Below are 20,087 nucleotides of genomic sequence, written 5' to 3'. Positions count from 1 at the left end.
TCTCCAGTACTTCAGGAAATGAAGACACATTAAGGATTATTGCAGACAACAGTATGAAGAAGAAATATCAGTGTCCTCCAGAGAGGTCATGCATATTCACTCATCATAGCACCAGCCGACAGGGGAATTTGCATCCATCCCATGGCTTGAGAGTGCTGATACTTGAAATCAGTGATCCGTTACACATTTTAAAATATAAGCTTGCTTCCTTGTATTCAAGTGTCAGATTAAACAGTTTGGCCAGTACGCTAATTGATGCCCAACAAACTGGGACACTTCAGCATATTCTCAGATTGCCAGTTGATTCTCTGGTGGTGATGGTTTCCTCAGCTTCAGTTCCAACAACAGAAAATTCTAGGTAAGTAATTGTTAAATACTGATATTTTTAATATGTCAAAACTAATATTAAAAACAAGTGGAGGATTGTTGTCCTTTCTTAGATGAAGGGCCACTGAACAAAATAGGGGATTATTTCTCAGTTACCATCCACAGTAAACCCTCAAATAGCTTCAGAAGGGAATTCATTTGTGAATGTAAGAATATATAAGACATTTTACATTATGTCCTTATATTACAAACTTTATTAGTTTGGGTTTGTTGTCTTTGGTTATATATTCATTTTAAGATTCCATATTGTTCTCTCCCCCAGAACCTAGAAAGAATGTGGAGTTATTTCTGAATAGTTTCCTGTATTGTTCCTCACTTATAGACAGAAGCTTGCCAATTATTTGCATAAGTATAGATATACTCTGGAAATCACTAGGGAGGAGTTGTGTTAATCCTCTTTCTCCCTACCAAACTCTCCATTCTTTCTTTCCTCTTTACCCTTTGGAATGGAACCCCTTCCTCTTGGGAATCCAGACTACATTCAACCGCATCTACTTTCACTTCAAATTAGCAGCTGACATAATGGAATAATATTACAAAGTACCATATTACCCCAAATAGTGAATGAAAAAGGACAGTAAGTTTTAATAAAAGCAGATTAAAACAAAATCAAAAGTAAATGTAAAGACTTTTTATTGGCTACTCAGGCATAGTTCTGTTAGAATGGGGTAGGGGGTTCAATAGATATTACTAAAAAGGCCCTTTCTGAGTTGTTTCTCACCTGTTTTATTTCTGATCTGTTTTATTTCATTCATCTCAGGTTAGTTATTTATTCTATCTATCTATCTATCTATCTATCTATCTATCTATCTATCTATCTATCTATCTTTATCTATCTATATCCCACCTTTATTATTTTACATTTTTAAATTCATTTTATTTTTCATTCAATCTATTCCTTGCCCACCTTTTTGTAGTAGGCTGGATAGGATTTTATTAAGATAATATAGCTAGGAAGCATTATATTGGTCACTCACTTAATTATCCATTCTATAGAAGTTCCCTACACGGATTCAGTAACACATTCAGACCTATGTGGTCAACCATTATTGTTGGTCAACTGTGCACTAATGATAGTACTAAAGACAGGTCCTGGGACAAAGTTTTTAACACAGTAGTATGATGAAGTACAAAACAGCAATCTGCCCATTCTGATATTTGCTCAGTATTTCACACTTCAGCAATAGGTACAGTAGGTTAAAGGTTCTTCACTGTGGAGATTGCTGTCTAGCATCATAAACATCATTTCAGAGCAATCTTAATTATGACAAAAGAGTTAAGACAAAACACCCCTTTATGCAATAATACATTTCTTAATAAAAGAGAACTAGTTCAAAAGGAAGAAAATAATGTACATTATAACAATGGCAACCATGATGGATTTCAACTGAGAAATGGTTGCAGCTTGTTGCATTCTTTGCCTCAGAGTCTTGAGCAAAAGTAGTTCTCTTAAAAGTCCCACAAATATCACCCTTAAAATGGCTGGAGCAATTAACTGCATAGCTGGGTACGTTATAGACAAACTCTGCTTAATCTTATTTGAACTGAATTAGGAATCACTGGATTATTTTTATGCGGTACCTGATACTCCTTTATTTACAATGCTTTTAATCTATTCAATTAAAATACTTTTCTGGTTGGATTACAGAATGGCTAAAACATTAAATGTTAATGTAAGAGAGTCATATTGTGGGATAATAAAATACAATTAATAAATAGTAGAAGAGGATAAGTTTGATGTAATGCTGAAAGGCACTGGAGTAGAAGTTGGGAAACCATGATTTCTAGTCCTGCTTTAGTCATAAAAGTTACTTTGGGCCAGTCACTTTCACTCATTCTTAGGAAAAATATCATTTCTTCAGTCACAAAATTGTGTGATGCTGTTCCTACAGTTACCAGGTATCAGGGTTGACTCCATGGACCATATCAAAATACTAGAAAATCAGTTTGATCTAGTGGTAGATGAAAGCCAGCTAGGTAACCTTGAGTGAATCACTTCCTCTTAGCCCAAGGAAGAGGCAATGACAACCATTTCTGAAAATGCTGCCCCTGACCTTACACAACATTGGAATTTGAAAGGACTTAAAATCAAGCTGATTTGAAAACTATAGCAATGCATGTGAGAACATCAATGTTTTCTTTTGTTACTGACACAATTGTGTGCATGCTTCCCTGGTAATGGCACAGCCAAGAAAACTCTATTCCTTGTAGCTTTTTGTCCAACTTCACTTAGTTGAGAGATCCAAAGAAAGGCCTCCAAAGATGTCCATAGACTTGGGCAGATGCAGCACTTTTCTTTGCAGTATTATTCCCTGATAAGAATCTGATTTAGATATATTTGGCAACAGCAATATTGTTAATTTAAAAGGCCTTCTTTCTGGATTCAGTATTACTCAACATATTCTGAGCCACAGGTGTTTTTTATTTGGACCAGTTAACTGTGAACTCTCTTTAATTCCCTTGGGCCAAACATTCTTTCCCTAAATGGTGCCAGATCTTATGGGGAAGAGTTTGTTAATGCAAATTAATTCTTCTTTAAAATTCATGTATTTGTTTTTATACAATTTTACTGGATTTCTTTATGCTTTATTCATTTAAAAATTGCCATGTTAATTTGTGGTTTATATCTCTTCTAAATTTTGGAATCAGAAGTGTTGATATATATATTTATCCGTAACAAAGCCATATCAGCCTGAATCTGCTTATTAATAGATATTTCCCCATTTCATAGCTATAAAATTATCAGGGTCAGCTATTAATCTATTAATTAACTAAGTCCTACTGGAATCTTCTTGTGACCTGCTTATATTACGAATTAAGTTCTAAGTTTAGGGGAAACCCAAACTGCTACATTCAAAATCCTATCCTTGTGTTGTTATCATTACTATTGTATTTATGGAATATGGGCATAGTTCTAAATCTTGTGGAAGATTTCTTTTAGATGCATCGAGGCAGTTGAGATAATAAATTCATTTAACAATTTTTGCATACCTATTTTGTCGTTGAAATTCCATGTACCAAACTAATTTTACAATGGTCCAGAACAGTGGTGGGATTCAAAATTTTTTACTACCGGTTCTGTGGGCATGGCATGGCTTGGTGGGTGTGGCTTGGTGGACGTGACAGGGGAAAGATACTATAAAATTTCCATTCCCTCCCCACTCCAGGGGAAGGTAACTGCAAAATCCCCATTTCCTCTCGATGAGAAGGGACTTGAGAGGCAGAAAATAGATGGGGGTGGGGCCAGTCAGAGGTGGTATTTACCAGTTCTCCAAACTACTCAAAATTTCCACTACCAGAACTGGTCAGAACCTGCTGAATACCACCTCTAGTCCAGAGTGGGTGCAAACTATCAGAAAGTGCACCTTGGGTAAAAAATAAAATAAAATTACTGTGGGAACAGGAATATATTCTGACATGAGAACTTTTCAATCATCTTTGATTCAGTAGACTAAAAATCTATATCAGAAGTCAACATGTGTTAACAGCAACATCCATTAGACCTATGAGAAGAGGAACTTGCAATGTATTAAGTCTGCTGAAGTAGGAAGTAACATTCTGTTCGTTGATTGGTTAAAGTAACGTTCTGTTTGTTGATTGGTTAAGCCACCTGACAGCTGGCAATATAAGAGCTGTCAGGCAGAGTTCCAAGCAGTTTCAGTTATAGCTGTGGCAGTTAGCCCAGCTGTTGTTAATAAACGGTTAATTACATGATCTTTGCATTGTCCATCGTCCTTGATCCAGCCAATACATTTCAGAACTGTATCTCTATGTGCTAATTTAGAGAAATTAGTGAAGCAACTTGAAATTAAGACACAGTAGAGGGCGTCAGGGCCCACACGACATTTGCCACGGCCTGCTGCCTAGCACAGCTCTTTAAAGAAAGCAATAGCTAATTGGCCGAAAACACAGCAGGTGAAGGGTTAAATACTTTAGCTGTTGGGCAGTTGGAATTTTTTATATCTTTGCTGGAGGACCTTGTGTCTGCAGGCCATAGTCACATTATCAGCTGGAAATTGGATAAGGACAGCACAATGACAAATCCAGGTTGCTTGCAATAAGGTGCTAATCCCTTTGCTTTAATATCGAAGCAGCATGTAATGATGTTTGGACATCACTCCAGTTTACTGACGACCCCACTGGGGCTTGCAATAGAAGCGTACAACCACCTAACAAGGCGTCAGCTGACTGCCGTCGTCAAAGCAACGGACATTGCAATCTAATCTTCCTTCCATCCCTTCCAGCTCCCAATAAGGCCCAGGTTATATAAGTGGCCCATCGATGCTTGGTAACTGGAATCAATTAACGTTAATTCGCACAATGCTATGATGTATTGTGATCACTTTCATTTCAGGGAAGGGGGAAAGAAATGGCTATAATTCACCTAAAATGAGGTTGTCTATGGTACTGAGGTATTAATTGGGTGTCCATATTAAATGGGAAAGGAGCAGAGCAGTGAAGGAAAAGTGGAAGGATGAGTGACTCTCTTGGCTGCTATTGACCTATCAGAAGAAGACAGTGCCCTTTTCCTTTGCTTTTATCTATTACAGTTTTCCCTATTGCGTGTCAAGTTGATGTATTATAAAAAATTCATTTGGTGACCTTTCACCCTCTTTGCAGATTAAACAATTTCACCAAGATGGCATCATTAAGAGGGCCTTGCATTTAATGATGATTTCTCTAAAAGGCCACGGAGATTCGATTTTAAGCTAACAGATTTATTGCACTATTATAACATATCGTAAAAAATTCTACCACCTACGGTCTAGTTTTAGGTTAGGAAACTGTTAGGAGTTTATGCGGAGTTTAAAAGCGGTATTACCTTGGGATATGCTGCTGCACCAATTGGCACATTCTCTCCCATGGCACAATCCTGTTTATGTTTAATAAGTTATTGTTCCTCAGGTGCTAAATTTAAGGGGCAAAGTAGAGGCCTGCCTGGATCCACTTTTTAAGAGTCCAAATTAGATATTTAGGCCTGTAAAACTGTCAAAGTAAACCACAGTTTTGTTAATCTGTACAACATACAATTTGAGTTAAACTTAATGCTTTGAGGGAGCAAAAGAGGGCCATCTGGTTACCATTAGCAACCACAGAATGGCTGGAAGGGACAGACCACTCTGGGGTGAGAGACAGAGGGAGGTGGAATTCTACCATGGGAACAGACTCATTTGTTCTGAAGCTCATTTGTAAACACAAGTATTGTTCTTTTCACTATCACCCAAACCTTAGTGCTTCAGAATGAGAAGATATGTCTAGTACCAAGAAGAAGATGAAGGGGAAAAAACCCAGCAAAAATGGTTTTAGCCAATACAAGATAGACAGGCTGGCACTGTTGCCTACTAAGAAAGACTCTACTAATAGAATAAAAGAAAGGAGCCTAACCAACAACTGGACAAAATGACCAGGAATATAGAACATCCTGTAGGAATTTTCATGCTCGGTTTATTTAATAACCTATTTTTTGCTAACATTGGTTTCTTGGCTTTTTAAAACTGAGCCTTCAAATGTGATCTGAATCAGTTACTAGAATCCAAAAAAAGATCTGCCTCAAATAAGTCTACCCATATCATTTATCTCTGCCCAGAGATATCCATACTTAATATGGATTGTAATTTAATATGAATGGATATGTACAAAGCAGTGGTGGAATTCAATTTTTTTTACTGTGGGCATGGCTTGATGGGCATGGTGTGGCTTGGTGGGCGTGGCAGGGGAAGTATACTGCAAAATCTCCATTCCCACCCCACTCCAGGGGAAGCATACTGCAAAATCCCCATTCCATCCCCACTGGGCCAGCCAGAGGTGGTATTTGCCGGTTCTCCGAACTACTCAAAATTTCCGTTTCCGGTTGTCCAGAGCCTGTCAGAATCTGCAAAATTTTTAGGCCTTTACAAATAGGGAAGAGATTGCCTTCCAGTCTATTACTACTGAATCTGGTCCTTGATCTCATTTGCCTAATCTAAAAAAAGAACGTCTTGGAAACCTAAAGCAATTGGCTTGAGAAAGATGGCAAATCCAGTTTCCAGAATTCCATCTTTTCCCATTCAGATTCCATCATACTGATTCCAGTGTGAATTCCCAATACACATAAAAGGATTAAATCTTAATATGGGATTAAAACCGTTTTTAAAGAGAAACAAGAGAACAAGTTTTTAAAGAGACGGAAAAACGAAAGAAACAAGAAAATCATTGCAATATATTGAAGTTAAAGCAAATTTGCAAGTGCAAGATGCATTCTGCCACCAGGGGGCACTATCTTTTTCACAAGAGATGGAAGAAAAATTGGTACTTTCTGTTTAATTTATAAAGATTGGTAGATATAGCAAAAAGGGCAGTGATCTACAGGGCCGGATTTTCCTATAGGCTAACTAGGCTTCAGCCTAGGGCCTCAAGATCAAGAGGGGCCTACATTCAAATTGCTAGCAAAATTAAAATTACACTTTCACTATAGTTGAAAGGGCCTCATAAGTGGAATAGCCTAGGGCCTCTTTTCATCTAAATCCGGCCCTGGTGATCTATTAATACATGGAAGAGTTAGATTGGATGCAAGGAACTGATTCTGTTTGCTTAGGCTAGAGGAAGTCTAAAGGGTTTAGAATTAAAATCTGTAATACTATTTTTCTGTCTTTGCAAAGGCAATGGGATTTCCAAGTTCCTTCCTTCAGATAGCAGCTTCAGGTTCTGAATGCCTACACTCAAATAACATGGATAATAACTGCCCTATGTATTCCCTAATGATTTATAGTGAGTTACTCATAGTCCTTGGCTTTCAAATGCTTTTTTTAGGTGGAGATAGGAGAAATAAAATGATGTATTGACATTCTTATTGAGGGTTGATAGAACTGATTTATATTGAAACTATTTTCTTGAACAGAAAATTCTTTTTTAATATGACCACTCCAACTGGGGAGAAAAAATCTGTTAAATTACATGACTCACTAAAATAGTTTTTCTGTTTATGTATGATAAATTTCAACAGTAGTTCTAAGAAGTCCTATATATAATTCTCTCCTGATATTCTGCAACCCTCTTTTCTATTCTGCTATATTATTCCTAAATAGTTATATCAGAAAGAAATAGGTGTTTAAACTAGCCATTTAAAAATGAGTTCAGTTTTATTTTGCCTCCTACTGTAATTTGCAAGGGCAAAATCCTTGCAAAGAATGTGGTAAAAGCTTCAGAATGCAAAGGAATTCTGTTAAAGAAATTGAGTTAAACTAAAGTGAATTGGCTCTCAATAAATCCATTGTTTGTAGACATTTTAAAGCAAACACCAGGAGAACTGAATAAATAGCTTTTATACTTTTCACTTTCATTTTGAGGCAATATCAAACCCCAAGTTACCACTCTGTAGCAGTGGATTAGAAGCATATATAAAAAGGATAATGACAAAAAAAAATTGGAAAGGATGTGAGGCCATGTGGGCCCTAAATGAAGCATATTTTTTATTCAAATGCAAAAGATATCCCCAAGGTGCTTCAGATTTACTCTTGGAATATAAATTTAGTGGGGTGGGTGCCTATATACATGCTACAGCTAAAAAAATAAAAATCACAGTGTTGTTAAATAAATATAGTTAACCCAACTACTGCATGTAAGGCACATTATGAGAAGAATATTTTAGAAGTATACCCTGAGCTGTATAATGGAAAAGTAAAAGTTTCTTCAGAGTTCTATGCCATTTCTATGCAAATTAATTGCATTTGGTATTTGGCATTCTTTTAGTTGTGAGGCATGCTAACTAGATATATATTGTTCACACATTCTTTCTCCATTTGGTGACAATTGTTTGGTGACAATTTCAATTTTTCAATTCAAATAATTTTTATTTATTTGTAAGATTTATTGGCCGTCAATCTTACCATGTAATTATTTCTGAAATAACCAGCATTAATCATGATTTTCTTTTCTTTTTAATATATTTTTCCTTGATGAAGAAATGGAAGTAGCCCAACTTCATGGAGTTGCCTCTATGTCCGTCCTTACAGCATCTCTGTCTGGATTCAACCCTCCAATGGAGTGGTGGAAAGGCCACTGCTGAGGCAACCACAAATAATTTTTCTGGACAAACAGGTATGAAATTCTAGGACATACACTTCATACTTTAGGTTAGAAACTGATGTAGGATCTAGGGCTCCTAGATTTATTTTTTTTAAAAAATCTTGACCTTCTTGAATATTGTTATAAGTAGGTTCAATTGGAATATGTTGTAATCAGAGGGAAATAAAGGAAATTTGTCAACAGGCTCCACACAATCTCTTCATTTTTATCATTTCAGAAGTAATATTAATTGTAGCTCAGGAATCTTGCATTTCTACTACTAGCTGCCAAAATTTGTTGTAGGTTCCCATTAATGTTACCTACCATTCCCACTGTTTCCACAACTCCATCTTTATTAAGGATTGCCAGTGTTTTATTCATGACACCACACACACACACACACACACACACACACACACACACACACACACAAACAAACATGGACAGAGAGAGAAGGAGAGGAAAAAGGAGAGAGGGAGAGGGAGAGGGAGAGAGAAACAGAGGAGCTACAAATTTCAATATAATTTCCTTTTATCCTCTTTGCAACTGATAGCAAATTTTCTGCAAGACATTACATGAAGCTTAAAATTAGCAGAAGACTTGTTTAACCTTCATAGAAGACAGAAACCTTGGAAGACATGAGGAGTGAGGCTGGATTACTTAATCTGAGATTATGCATGCCTCCTCTCTTCTGCAACTGCTGGTTTAGACAATTCTCTCTGCTCCTCATTTACAGACTGTATATTTTAAACAATATCACTAATATATGCTACTTATATTAAAAGAGGCCAGTGTCAACAATGACTCTGGCAAATATTTGCCTGCAATTTACAAGAATAACTACAGGGCAGTGATGGCTATTTTATATTTTTGCTGCCTGAAGCCATAGTAGAATAAAACAGAATGTGAAACTCAGCCCAGCCCGCTATCGCATTAGCGGCAGAGATGTTTCATGTGTAAAAGGAAAAAGATAGTTTGATGGCTCCAATATAACTTGACTAGCTACGTTGAATAGCATGAATTGATATACTTCATTAAAATCACTTTTTTTTACTCAAAAGCTGTGAAACAGAGAAGAAAGTGAAACTGAAACAGTCTTGATTTGTTTTTCCAGTAAGCCTTCTTCAGTATTTATGGTCATTTCCAGAACAATTTATTGTATTTGTTTCTATTTGTCCTTTCATAATACAATACTTTAACACTACTTTCCTAAACAGTTTTAAGAGAATATTGTAATTAACTTATGAAGGATTGTTCTATAGATTTTTTTTCTATGTTCAGTTGATTAGCCCTATAATATGATCCTTACTAAAAGTATCAAAGATAAAATAACAAATAACAACAGTTTCTTTTTCTTTCTTTCTTTCTTTCTTTCTTTCTTTCTTTCTTTCTTTCTTTCTTTCTTTCTTTCTTTCTTTCTTTCTTTCTTTCTTTCTTCCTTCCTTCCTTCCTTCCTTCCTTCCTTCCTTCCTTCCTTCCAGGGACGGAGAATTGTGTCTTTAGGTTTCCCTTCCAAACCATGGATTGTGACAGTTTACCTCAAAAACTGGCCAGAAATTATGTTGAAAGGTTTGGATATGCATCACTGATATGAAATGAACAAAATAATAGCAATATAAGAAGCTAGTAACAGGAGGAAACTCACCAAATGCAAAATTATCAAGCAACTACAATATATGCACTGCAGATATATATACTTGTTGAACTAGAAATGGCTGCATTTATTAATATAACCTAAATAAGAAATCCTCTCCTGGGATGCTGAGGAATATTGTAGCTGAGCTTCAGATATCCAGAATGGCAGCAGTTAGGATTTTCTACATTCTTTCCTTCCATCTTATAGTCACTTGGGTTTATGGAGTCCAGATCTGAAAGCTTTAGGGGAGCCACCATTAAGAAAGTCTTTACAAATATTCTGTTACCTGTGAAAGCAACATTTATTACAAGAGGTCTTTGAAATGTTATGTGGCATGACATCTGGTTACTTATTATTTTCCCTCAAAGATGAGCAAATTCATGTGAGGGAAAATAACAAGTAAGCAGATGTCATGCCACATAACATTTCAAAGATAGTAAGAGGTAATCTGAAGTGTACTCAGAAATGGAATGCCAGTAAGTTCAGGTATCTGTCTTGTAAAACCCAAGAACTGCTCAAACTTTGGTGTCATATGAACAATCCTTAATCTATAGCTATTATTTTTAATTTTTTTATCAGTTTGGGTGCTGCCTCAGTCACTAAAATAATTCCATGCAGCTTGAAGAGATTCAAGACACCACCTTTAGCAGCTAGAGATCTCTGTAAAAAATACCAAATTGGCATACTTCATCCAAGATCAATAAAATGTTTAGAAATTTTATCTGAATTCCATAAAGCACATATCAAAACTACAAATGTTCTCCTGCAGTAGATTCTAAGTGAAATATTCTTTAGCCTCTTACGTGTTAGGATTACCAGCAACAAACAATTTGGCAGGATTCTTCCTTTGTACAGTTTGATAGGGTCCTAGGAAATGAATATTCTTTTTCGGTCAAAGTTATATTGCAAAAGCAAATATAGAGTAGAACAGTGATCTCAATGATTTCAGTATAAAAAGGGCAGAAAGGGTTAGTGTTAAAGTCTGCCTCTCCTTCCCACTCAGACTTAATTAAACCCTTAAGAGAAAAACATGCTGAATGATTTGAAGTATTTTTGCCTCTTTCAAAATGGTGGCTACTAGGTATTAAGTACAACCCATAGTGACACCACCACCTGTGCTTGCTGAGCTATTGAAAAGCAAGAAGTAAATAAGTGTCGTCAACAGCAACAGAGCTGCTTCCCATTGTGTATCAATTTGAAGATGCAAGTGGACTTTGCAGATGTGAGCCCTGATCATGCTAAATATACCTTTCCAAGGGCTGTGTAGGCCAGATAGGTAGATATGTGGCTGACTGAGAATAGAGAAAAGGAATTCAGTATGCAAATGTCTTTCAATTATACATTTAATGATCCCCAGTGCCCCCCTTGTGGTCTTTTACTCAATGAATGTAATGGCCTTATTGCTGTGACTGACATTAACCTTGGCAGTTGCTCAGCTGGATTAAGCTGGCCTTGTGCCAAGGAAGCCAATGAGGTAATTGTGATTTACACGCTGGCTGATGACATCAACCGCACTGCTTGTTTCACCGGGTGAACATTTGTCTACTAGGAAAGAATGGTAAACACCTGGAGCATTTTTCCCTGGACAGGTGCTGAATTGAGATACTAATAATTTGTCATAGCCTTGACAACCATCCAGACAATAAGATACTTCATATGCAATCTCTTGAATAACTCAGCATCATATTTTTTTCTTAATTTTTTTCCTGAATTATGAAATTACTTTTTCTTCTTTGTTCCAACTGAAAATATATTAGTGCATGAAAGAAGGAATGGAAAGAAGAAAACTAATGGAAGAAGAAGGCTCAAATAAAGGACAGTCACTAAACAGGATTGAGGCTGTGTGTGTGGGAGGGGGGAAGCATTCTTTAAAAGAAACATGCATCAAATTAATGGACAATAAACTCCAGGAATAAAAGAAGAGTGCTGTGCAGATGTTCGCTATGTAATCATTTGCTGCATTTATTCCTTTGACAAATGCCCAAACCTATAACAATTATAGATTGTTGTAACTAGCATTTCAAGAAAATGATCTGCCACACATACTCAGCCTGCTTCATCTGACAGCCGCCAAACTGCTTTTTGCAAAGTAGTTTAGCTCCAAATTAGCTCTCTACAGCATTAAATACCAGCTTGCCAGGATATCTTTGAGATGAATACCATATATATCCATAATATTCTGGGATTTGAAGCATATGTGCCAGAAAGCTGAGATCACCTCCTTTTGAAAATACAGTATATATTACTCTGGGGTTCATGTCAGTCTCAGAAATGGCAGTCTTAAAACCTTCCAGTGATGCTGATGTTAGGATCCTTTGGAAAATTGGCACTTCTATAAATTGAGAATGTTATGAGTGGTCAAGATGTTATGATATCCAAATAATTATACAATAATTTAAGATGTGGAAATCCCAAATAAGCTACTCAACAGATAATCATGTGTTCATAGAAATGGTTATTTCTTTTTTCCCCCCTCTTAAAAAACATTGCTATTTTTTTAAAAAAGAGTTTGCCCCACAGCAATGATATAAAAAAAATATGAAAAAATTGTGACGTTATATCTAAAAATTTAATCTCTTACTTTAGTCTTATAACAACAGCGTAGCTTTTAGCTTTCTAAAATAACTATATCTTTAGTCTTCCTCTATGTACTGCAAAGTCTTAATTTGACAAGCCCATCTGTATTAATGCATTGTGCTGTACATGAGGTTCTTGAAGATCACACCTGGAAACTTCAATTGGTCTAGACTGCAGCAGTGTGCGTAGTAATGGGGCCCCCTACGTTTGCCCATGTAAACCTCTGTTGTGTGAAATCCAGTTTCTTTCTGGGTGCAATTCAAAATACTGGTCCTCATCTTTAAAGCCCTACATGGCACAGGGCCTGGCTATCTGCAGGCCTGCCTTTCCTTAAGGAGATCTACCAGTAGCATGTCAGATAGGATGGGCATGATTCTAGTCCTTTCCCTAGATGTTGTCATCTGTTGAGACCAGTGGTGGGATTCAGCCAGTTCGCACCACTTCAGGAGAACCGGTTGTTAACTTTCTGAGCAGTTTTGCAAACTGGTTGTTAGAAGAAATCATTAGAGCAGAGAACCGGTTGTTAAATTACTTGAATCCCACCACTGGTTGAGACCTATGAAGCATGTCTTTTCCATTGGAGCCCCTGCCCTATGGGACATTCTACTTCCTCAAATTTGGCAGCCTCTACCCTTTTAGCCTTGTGTAATTTTTAAAGAATGGGCAAGCATTGGGAGAATATTAGATGATTGTACATTAGAACAAATCAGCACCAGGTTACTGTTTTATCATTTTGAAATGTTTTTAAATGTCTTTTAATTTCTTATTGGCAGCCATCTAGAAATAGTTAAAAGATGAGTGGCTATATAAAAGTTTTAAATAAATACTATACTTCTGTGTCAGAAGCACCGAAGCACTTCTGTGATGAAAAGATCAGCTGGTGACGTCACCATTGCCCAGGGAATGCCCAATTGGAGGCTCCTTTCGTTTCCCTGTTAATGAGCCCACTGAAGTGGTACCTATTCATCTATTCGTGTTTGCACACTTTCAAACTGCTAGGTGGGCAGGATCTGGAGTGAAGGACAGGAGCTCACCCCGTCACACAGCAGCACTAGTCTTGAATGTGGACTTGCTGATTGTCAACCCAGCATTCTAATCACATGAGCCACCTCACTTCCCATTTTAAATAAACAAATTGGGGCAAGGGTTCCATTAAATCCAAATGACTATTAAATCTAAATTTATATAATTGGCTTTTACATTATTTGTTCAGATTTGATCTGTTGCATTCAAACAGAGGTCACTAAATTGAGATTTCACTGTAATATCCTATTGCATAGAAGAAAAAGGTAGATTATCTTCATTTATTATGTTGAGTTTTCTAAAATATAATAAATTATTCAAACTCCACTAGCCATATTTTATGGTTGATTGATTTAAAAAACATAATACGTTTAAAATAATTGTCACTATCGTATATGAAATTCAATAGGAATTAATAATCCAAGTATGGATATAAATTATTTTCAGGTAACACAAGAGTAAAGGTCAAAGATGGACAGGCTAGCTTTCAGAATTTGATTGTGTCCAGCTCTTGCTCCGACTGCCACCTCATTTTCAAAGTTACTTCTCCTCCAGGTAAGATGCTTATCTAGTAAAAAGTCTAATGGATATAATATAATAAACATTTTCTGAAATTAAGCGGGCAACGGATAAGATCAAAGCCTTCCTATAACCTGCTCTTGTGCTTTCTCAGGGATATCAAAACTATATTGTCTGTATGTATTTTATTTATTTTATTAAATTTATATGATGCCAATCTTACTACATATATATATATATATATATATATATATATATATATATATATATGTATGTATGTATGTATGTATGTATGTATGTATGTATACACATATACAGCATAAGGTAAAGGTTCCCCTCGCACGTATGAGCTAGTCGTTCCCGACTCTAGCGGGCGGTGCTCATCTCTGTTTTAAAACCGAAGAGCCAGCGCTGTCTGAAGACATCTCTGTGGTCATGTGGCCGGCATGACTAAACATCAAAGGTGCACGGAATGCTGTTACCTTCCTACCAAAGGTGGCCCCTATTTTTCTATTTGCATTTTTTACGTGCTTTCGAACTGCTAGGTTGGCAGAAGCTGGGACAAGTAAAGGGAGCTCACCCAGTTACGTGGCACTAGGGATTCGAACTGTTGACTTACCGACCTTTCGATCAACAAGCTCAGCATCTTAGCCATTGAGCCACCGCATCCCTTATATACAGCATATATACATGCAAAATAATAATCTCATTAGTAATGGTTTTTAAGAAATTATAAAAACAGATATATATTTGTATTTCAGTTCATTAACATCTTCAAATGTTAATGAGCCTTTATAGTACAGTGGTTTAGTGCACCCTGTTATTAACAAAGCTGCCTGCAATTTCTGCTGGTTCGAATCTCTCCAAGGCTCAAGGTTGACTCAGCCTTCCATCCTTTCTAAGGTAGGTGAAATGAGGACCCAGTTTGTGGGGGCAATAAGCTGACTTTGTATAAAATATACAAAAGAATGAAGGCTATTGCTTAACGCATTGTAAGCCGCCCTGAGTCTCCGGAGAAGGGCAGCATATAAATCAAAATTAAAAAAAAAAAAAATCCAAACTGCACAATAGTTAATTTATACTAGAAATGGTGATCAATTTGTAAAACTTTTCATTAATTGTGTAGTATTTATGTCTATCTGTATCCATCTACATACCTATTTTATGGCAGATTTGGGTTTTATCAATTTAGATAGATCAATATTTCAACTTCTAGTGTGAAATGAAATCTGCTTTTGTATGTTTCTAGATGGATTCCAAAAGTTGGAAAAGCAGATTCACACATTATGTACACCCAATGTAATGAAAGAATTTTCCCCATTTTCTTTGCTTTTTATCTTGGATAATTCAAATTAAAAGAGAAACATAATTGGTCCTAGATTTAATTCCTTTAGTTCAAAGAAACATTTCTTCCCTAGTGCAAATAAGCCATGTTGCTGTAATTTTAACATGAAGATAGTACACTTACATATTGCTAAAATGAAACTCAAAGAGTACATCTATATCAATAAACTACATAAGATAATTTCAGAATAGCTTTTTTCAGTATTGGTCTGTGGGGGCAAATGAGAAACTCATTGAACTCTAAAAAAATTCATAATGAACTGATTCCATCTTAGAAATTGGATATGGAATTTTAAATTTGGTGAGTATGGAGAAAAATCTGATGAAAAGCTTGGGTAATGGTTATGCTGATTTCTTGGAGTTCTATTTATTTATTTTTTTGGACTTCCACTATGTGTGAGTCTGAATGTGTGTCTCATTGTTTTGGTAAATGTGTTTTAATGATTTTTTTTTTACTGTTGTTAGCTGCCCAGAGTCATGAATTTGAGATAGGTGAATGTATAAATTGAATAATTGAATCGAATAGATGAATGAATGAATGAATGGCAGAAATATGGAAGGTTTCTGTGTGTAGTATTGATTAATGAGTGACAGAACAATTTATATTGGTTCAACATGTTGTCAAAACATTTATCAAGAGACATAATTCATTTTACATATGAAATTCTTAGCATACCTGTCATAGGAGATCTTTTACTTTTCCTACTGACAAGTATCTTGCAAAAGGGAAGGTAAAGAGCAACCCACTTTTATTTTAGCCATTGGCAAGCCACCTTGTTTCTCAGAAAATAATTATATCAAGAAGAGATCAACTTTTCACCTTGCTCCTGCCAAACAAAGAAAAATTATGGAGAATTTTGGTGCCTACCAGAAAGTTGGAATACACCACTTGTAACTGAAAGTTGAAATAGGAAGCAAGAATCGACCTCATCAAAAATCAGTTAGCCAAAGGACCATAAAATGTTACTCTTGGAACAATACAATAAGGAAAGATCAGTCTCCATCTGATTTGTATAGATATACTCGTGCATTTCTCTACATTTCCAAACACAATTCAAAACGCACTGACAGTATCTCCTCGAATGGCGACAAAACATTTGCAATCAAATTGCCAAGCTCAGAGCTCAAACCAACAGCTTAACTTCCAACTGGAGCTACTAATATTGCAACACATTGCATATTTAATTATCTTTTGAGTCAAAACTCCAATCCCAATAACCTCATAGATACCTCCATGAAGTTTCCTTAGCAATGGAAATTGTTTCCTATTTCCTTCTTCTAGGATTTTTTTTAAATTTCCTAGTCTAGCGTATAGCTCTGGGATTCACTTGTATCCTATCAAAGTATTAATCGGATACTTGCCTGATCAAAGACCAAATAATATTTGGAGTTCTCCAAGAGGCAGTCAAAATTGCCCTATAAGAGCAATAGATTCAAGAAATAGGCCAAGGGGCCAATACATTGAAGGTATTAAATTAATTCTTTGCACCAGTAAAAATAAGACAAACAGATTGTCTGTTTCTGAATTGCATTTTTATGAAACAGTATGTCTTTGCAGGTGCATTCAGCTTCATTTGCTGACATTTTCACTTAAAGGGATAACTGAGATTGAGAGCATGGTTGCGACTGAGACTGAAAAGGACTTTTCCCTGAGACTTTTATATAAGTGTAAAAGCAGCTGTTGAGAAAGATAATCAAATATTAGCATATTTGTCAACCCTGAAACGAACCTGGCTGAGGCCATCTTTGAGGCTTCAGGGTTGCCACAAGGCAGAAGAAGAGACAGGGAGGGGGAAGAATAGATAGTGGGGGTTTGTAGTCAAAACAAAAAGTTTTCTGCGGGAACCAAGGACATTCCAACAGGTGCTGGGGAGAGGAGGAGTCGAGTAACCAAGCAACCGGCCAGCACATCTATTGGACAATGTGACTGATGACTTAGGGGAACGGGGAACTTTCACTTTTTAATTAAGTGAAAACCACAAGAACTTTCAGTTGGTTTTCAGCAGTTGTGCCAATATGATGTATCCAATAAATTGTTCTTTGAGGAATCTACCTGCCTCGGAGTTCTGCTTCCTATGGGTGCGTTACTTGGAATGCTGACAATGTTGATATTTATTATTGATATTCATAATGACTTCGTTGTTTTATTGTGTGAAACAGCCTGAGACACAATTTTCTTTCTTGTGATATTTGTTTAAAGCATGTGTTCTTTGTTTAATTACTTTAAGCTACATATTTATTTTTTTCAGGTGCTGCTTTATCTGTTGAATCAAGTTCTTTTACTGTTTTCCCTGTTGCTGTATCAGAAAAATCCGCCATCATCTTTACTGCTCTCCTGTGTTCAGTAGCCTCCATGCTTGTTTTGGGATTTGTTCTTATTTGTTGGCTCAAGAAAAGCAAGAGAAACAGTAAGTCACAAATTGGCATGATGATTATCTACTATGATTTATAGGAAAAACAGACTTTGCAATTAGCAATAGCTGGTGAAAGAATGTTGCAGTCCCCCAGTTACAACAGGGATGTGGAAATGCTTTCTGCTGATCCACATTTGCTTTGCCTTGAGCCTTCTGTGCTAGTTCTTGATGGAGTATCTCTTGGGCCATTTCTCCTATCACCATTGGCACTGCATTCCCAATGAATGAGACAAATGGGAACAGGAGACAAATTGTGGAAGGGGGAAAAAAATAGCCACTGTACATTTTTATGCAAAATAGATTACTTCTTTCTTCTTGAACCAGCACACAAACCAGAATTAGATTTTTTAAAAAATTGGCAAGCAGCTATTTGAAAAAAAAAAGTATGTAGATGCTTATATTAGTAGTAATAAATACACAAAATGTATGTTGGCAAAGTTAACATACAAGAATGGCTATGAAGAAAAAAACAATCCAAGTACAAAAAGTTTATATGAAAAAGTATAAATTAGAAGCAGTGAGTATGAAAAAGGTCCTGGAATAATATTATTGTTGACTTTTTAAAAAACGACTATCCAATGCAGATATATAAAGAAACAAACAAGGATGAAAATATGAGAAACAATAAACCTGAATTTTATTCAGCTTCACACTTCCCAGCTGTGTCAAATGTATTCTGCTTAAAATATGTTGTAATTGGTACTGATTATTACATGTTGCCCTGAATTTCTTTTACTTTTCTAACACTCTAATGGTGTATTGAATAAGATAGGGACTTTTCCATGGTCTTCTCCCAAGTTTCATGGTTGGTCAAAGCCTCTATTAATTAATCCTCTGGGTGTACTAGTGCAGTGGTCCCCAACCTTTTTATCGCCGCGGCCCGCTGAGCGTGCGCAGGGGTGGGGGCACGGCCCAGAAGCTTTTGTGCACGGCCCATTGCGCACGGCCCAGGAGCCTTTGCGCTGCAGCGTTCATGTCCCCCGGCCGGTCCGCGGACCGGTGCCAGGTACTCCACGGCCCGGCACCGGTCCGCGGACCGGGGGTTGGGGACCACTGTACTAGTGAGCTGACTAAAAACCATTTAAGATGCATTTTTGCCAAACAGATATATAGTCAAGTGTTTCAAGTTACAGTCATATGTATTGTTCAGAAATTTTGCAGTTCAGTTCAAGTTAAATGTCTTAATATTTCAAACAGTTAAAATGTCAGAATTCAAGCATTTATGTTTAATTTTTTTTTTATGATACTGTTTATAACTATAATACTTTTATTTGTCAACTCATTGCTCTGGAGAAAATGTTCCTGTAAAAAAAAATTATGTATACATAAAAATGGTTCTAGATAGACATACCGTAAATTCATACTAAATTTATTTGAATTAATGAATGTTTACTGTTATTCTCATTAAGCTTTTTTTTTTAATATTTTGATGTAGAAAATAAGCTCAGACAATCTCAGAAGAATAAAAAATGCCCCCAAATACAGGAAAAACAAACAAATTGTGGTCTCCATCAGCACTGCATTGAGAAAGGAAATGAACATTCCACTTCTATGAGAGAAGGTAAATTTATTGAATGCCAAAAAGGATGCAACTCGTTACAAAGCATATTTTATCTGAAACATTTTAGCTATGATAATTTAGACCTCTGCCTGGCAGAGATTTAATTCTCTGAGCTGGACTTTTCTGATACATTTCCCCCTCACCAAGTATACATACATACAAAGAGAAAGCAAGAGTGTATGTGTATGTGTATGTGTATGTGTATGTGTATGTTAGGGGTGAGTACTACTTACCTTTACTACCGGTTCGCAACGTGGTTGCACGTTTGTGCTCGATTTGCTTGTGTGCAGCGCACTCTTCTGTGCATGTGCAGAAGCTTCTGCATATGTGCAGAAGTGTTCTGATGACATCGGGATCGGTGGGCGGAGCGCCCCACTGGTTTTACTACCAGTTCTATAGAACCAGTCTGAACCGGGGGCCACCCACCACTGGTGTATGTGCATATACATATGCATATACATATGCACATGTACATATATGCCTCTATTATAATTATTGCTTTAGATGTAGTTTTTAGAGTTAGATTTTTCGGGGAGAGAGGGTAATTCCTGGAGAACAATTTTTGTTTTCTATTAGTCTCTTT

The sequence above is a fragment of the Pituophis catenifer genome, unplaced genomic scaffold, assembly GCF_029215685.1.
Source record: "Pituophis catenifer annectens isolate HBS135680 unplaced genomic scaffold, rPitCat1.0.hap2 SCAF_1, whole genome shotgun sequence".
Classification (NCBI taxonomy): Eukaryota; Metazoa; Chordata; class Lepidosauria; order Squamata; family Colubridae; genus Pituophis; species Pituophis catenifer.
Note: the sequence above shows the minus strand (reverse complement) of the source record.